The following is a 4752-nucleotide window of genomic DNA, read 5'->3' as shown; positions in this document are numbered from 1 at the left end:
CCCCCCCCCCCCCCCCCCTCTCCTTTACCTCCCTTTAGACTCTTTCTATTTTTATTTTTAATTTTTATTTTGTTTTCTTCCTGTTGCCAGAGCAAGGTCTCGTCTGCATTTCAGCTGCTGCGAAGCTCCCTGTCGTGTCCCTTCGCTTGGCTGCTGGAAAGGGGGGGGGCTCCCCACTTTGCTTTGCTGTAGGGTGTCCCCCCCCCTTTCCTTGGGGGGGTGTCTCGCTGGCCAAAACCTCTCGTGCTTGGTTAGTGACAAAAAAAATCAGAGCCACCAACCCCACCGTGGATGGGGGTGAGCTTTCTGCCCTGGGCCAGCAGAGGAGGGGAGTGGGGCTGGCTGGGGGGGGGGGAAATTGTTGAAAAATAGGAGGAATGAAACAAACCCAAGCAGGTGGGAAGAAGGAAATAATAATTAAAAAGAAAAGCCAATGTTTGAGGAGCTGGGCACCGCTGCTTCTCACTGGGGGGGAGCACGGGGCAGTGCTCAGGTAGGGCTGGGGGAGGGTCTGCTTCCCAAAGTAATTTTTTTGGGGGATGTTTTTTCCCAATTTCCTTAAAAAAAAAAAAAAAAAAACTTAAAAAAAAAAAAAAAAAAAAAAGGGAAGAAAAAAAAAAACCTAAAAAAAAAAAAAAGAGAAAGAAATAGGAATATATTGATGCAGAGGCGCCTGGATCCCTTGACCTGGCTCGGAGCCCCAGGATGTGGCACTGGCTCCTACTCAATTTATCCAACAGTGGGTTTTTTTCCCCAAAAAGTGTCCGTCTGTCCCTCTGCTCCCGGGTGGCTCCGGGTCCTCTCTCTTCTGACCGTAGCCTTAGAAAATTGGCTTTTGTGAAGGGTCTCTTTGGGGTTTGTATCTCTCCTGCCACAACTTTGCAGTGGGAATCATCTCTTTTTTTTTTTTTCTTTTATTTTTTTTTGTTTTTTGTTTTTTAAGAGCCGAAGAGAACACCTCACTTACAAAAAATATGTATTTCTTTGTCGTTCAGAACTTCCGAAACACTTTAAGGATTAAAGAAAAAAAAGGTAAAAAAAAAAAAACCAACTTCTGGTGGGGAGTTGCCACCACGAAGGAGTGTCTTTTGTACCCCCATCCTTGGGGACTGGTGTTGGTGTCCCCGAGGGGGGGTCGGTGTCCCCATGGGGCTCCTTTGGACCCCCCCGGCAGCGTCTCAGTACGTGGAGGCTTCCCAGGCGTTCCTGTATGGTTTCTATAAGCATATATATATATATTTTTTTGTTGTTGTCAAGTATTTACGATGAATTCTCTCCTCCCGCAGAACGTTGCCATGTTGTCCATTTCAATGAGAGTTAAACAAAAGAGATGAATAAAACAAAGGTACATATTTATGAGCTTTTTTTTTTTTTTGTTTTCCTCCTGAGTAGGTCTTTCCTATGGAAAACGTACGGTTCTTCTTTTAATTTTTGATGAATAAAACAAAGGTACATATTTATGAGCTTTTTTTTTTTTTTGTTTTCCTCCTGAGTAGGTCTTTCCTATGGAAAACGTACGGTTCTTCTTTTAATTTTTGGAGACAGCAGCGTTCTGGAGAGTTAAAGGGGTGGGAGGCTGGGGGGGGGCCCAGAGACTTTTAGGATTTGGTTTCTTTTCTTTTTATACAGAGATTAACTTAAAAATAAAACTGCTCCTAAATAGGTGGTGCTTCTCTAAGTGGGGGAAAACCTGCCTTTGCTGCGGGAGGAAGGAGGGAAGAGAAAATAGATTTTTCTTTTTATATATATATATATAAAAATATATATATATATTTATATGCCGCTGGTCCTGTGCGAGGCCCTGCCTGAGCAGCCCCTCTCGGAGCATCGAGTGAGCACCCAGGAGAGACACTTTGCAGAATTCCGAGTGTAAATTTGTTGGGTTTTGGTTGTGTTGGGGTTGGTTGGTTGATTTTTGGTTTGTTTTTTTTTAAAATTGCTGGTTCATGCCTGATGTGCAGGGGGAAAAAAAAGAAATTCCAAGAGCAGTTGTGTGAGATGCCAGGAGCACTAAATAAACCAGTCACCTCTTGAGGGGTAGGTTGGTTTTTTTTTTTTAATTTCTATATTTTATTTTTTTTTCCTTCCACTGTGCATCTGCCAGCTCCGCTCTGGGCTGGAGCTTTTGTTGTTGTTGTTGTTCTGGCTTTTTTTTTTTTCTTTTTTTCCATCCAAATTGGAAGGAAAAAAAGTCCTGTTCCAGGGCTCAATCCTCTGAGGAACCCGCTGCCTATTTATTGTCTTGCCAAACTGGCATCTCCCCAAAACCCCGTGTCCTCGGTGTCCCCCAGCCCTGGGGTCCTGCTTTTTGGGACAGTTTAGGGTGGGCTTGTCCCAGTTTTGGTGTCACCGTGTCCCCCAGGGTGGCTCCTGGGAGCATCCAGCCCTTGGGGATGCTTTATTTTGGAGCAGGGGCTGAAGAAAAGGTGGTGAGGACCTCGAGGTGGCTCCTGTCCCACCTGGAGCAGAGGACAGACACCCCCAGCTTCTGTCCCTTGCTCTGGGGGGGCTGGTGGCATCTGCCCTCTGTCCCCTCGGGGCCAGGAGGTGCCCTGGGCTCCTGCAGAAGGTGATTTTGGGGTTTGGGCAGAGCTGGGGCAGGGGCCACCTCTCCATCTCCAGTGGCTTTTCTTAACTGGTCCCAGCAAGAGGCTTTCAATCCATGTAAGAGGGATTGGGGAGGGGGGACACCAGCCTGGCCAGGACACAGCCCGTGCCTCCAAGACTCAGGGGGGCCACTTGTGTCCTTCCCAGCAGCACCTCTGCTTTATTTCTTCATATTTTGTTTTAATTAAAGTCCTGTTCCAGGGCTCAATCCTCTGAGGAACCCGCTGCCTATTTATTGTCTTGCCAAACTGGCGCCTCCCCAAAACCCCGTGTCCTCGGTGTCCCCCAGCCCTGGGGTCCTGCTTTTTGGGACAGTTTAGGGTGGGCTTGTCCCAGTTTTGGTGTCACCGTGTCCCCCAGGGTGGCTCCTGGGAGCATCCAGCCCTTGGGGATGCTTTATTTTGGAGCAGGGGCTGAAGAAAAGGTGGTGAGGACCTCGAGGTGGCTCCTGTCCCACCTGGAGCAGAGGACAGACACCCCCAGCTTCTGTCCCTTGCTCTGGGGGGGCTGGTGGCATCTGCCCTCTGTCCCCACGGGGCCAGGAGGTGCCCTGGGCTCCTGCAGAAGGTGGTTTTGGGGTTTGGGCAGAGCTGGGGCAGGGGCCACCTCTCCATCTCCTGGCTTTTCTTAACTGGTCCCAGCAAGAGGCTTTCAATCCCTGTAAGAGGGATTGGGGAGGGGGACACCAGCCTGGCCAGGACACAGCCCGTGCCTCCAAGACTCAGGGGGGCCACTTGTGTCCTTCCCAGCAGCACCTCTGCTTTATTTCTTTATTTTTTTTTTTAATTTTTTAAATTTTTCTTAAAGAGTCGCTGTGCAAAGAAGAGAAAAGGATTGGAACTGGGGGGACTGGGGGGGGGAAACAGGTATTTAAAAAGTGGTGCAGGTGACAAAATCCTTCGGTGGCACCTCGTCCCCCCCCCTTCTTTCCTTCCTCCACGGGGGTGGGTTTGGGTTTCATGCTGATGTCCCCCCCCCAGCCCCTTCCCCAGCAGAGAAGCCCCCGGTCAGACTCTCGCTGTCCCTCTCCCCCCTTCCCTTTGGAGACTGAGCGCGCCTTTTTTTCGGTTGTACCTTTGTCTCTGTACAGATATTTTGTAATATATTAATTTTTTTTTTTCTTTTCGGTTTATAAAAATGGAAAGTGGAGATTGGAGAAAAAAAAAAAGAAAAAAAAATTAAATATTTCCTGTTACTGTATTGCCTTTTTTTTTGCTCCCTTGCACTGAACCCCCCGCCCTGCTCGCTGTAGCCTTTGCAAATCGCACTGTCGGGTTGGGTTTTTTTCCTTAAAAAGCCATTTTTCTCCTCACCCTGTGCCCCCCTGGTGCCAGTGGGTGAACTCGGCCCCAGTGATGGGGTGGCCGGGACTTGGCATCGCCAGCCCTCAGCCTGGCAACCTCAGTAAGCCCCCAAATTAGCCCTCTCTGCTAATTGAAATCAGGGCTGAGCCCTCCTTAGCCTGGCGGGTGTCACCCATGGGTGCTGGTGTCCCCCTGAGTGGATGATGCTGGGGCTGGGGGGGGGGGAAGGAGGAAATTTGGGGCGAAGCCGGCATGGGGGACGGTGCTGTGGGGGTCAGGAAGGAAAAAAATATGGGATTTAGGTTTGAGTCCAAACCTTTGCCCAGCTCCTGCCCCTCCCTTGGGCTCTGGAGAGGACCCTGGGGGGGAGATTCTGCTCCAGGTCTGAGGAGCAGTGGCTGAGGGTCTGTGTCTCCATCCATCCATCCATCCATCTCCTGGTGTTCCTCTGGGCCAGTCCAGGCTCCGGGGGGGGGGGCTGGAGGAGGCTTTGCCCCAACCCCTGGGCACAGAAAGGGGCAGGATTGGGGTTGGCATGAACCATGGAAGCTGCAGACGGTTCCTGGTCCTGCTCCTGGGGCTCCATTTGTTCTCCAGCATCAGCTTTTCTTGGCCAGACCCTCCATGGCTTCTTCCAGCGACCCTGCCCGGGGTGGGGGGGGCAGAGAGAGACCCTGGAGGGGGGGCTGTAGGTCTCATTCTGGGGGGGTCCCCCACCCCGTGGCCGTGCCTCCCTCTAGGGCAGAACCCGCCCGTCGTCTCCCGTTCCAGCCCCGGCTTTCTCGCTCTCCTTCCTCCCGGTTTAGCATCCCTGACACCTCCTAAAATATATCCCTGTGCA

The sequence above is a fragment of the Calidris pugnax genome, unplaced genomic scaffold (genome assembly GCF_001431845.1).
Source record: "Calidris pugnax isolate Ruff unplaced genomic scaffold, ASM143184v1 scaffold337, whole genome shotgun sequence".
Classification (NCBI taxonomy): Eukaryota; Metazoa; Chordata; class Aves; order Charadriiformes; family Scolopacidae; genus Calidris; species Calidris pugnax.
The sequence above is the reverse complement of the archived record's forward strand: the minus strand, read 5'-3'. Positions refer to the sequence as shown.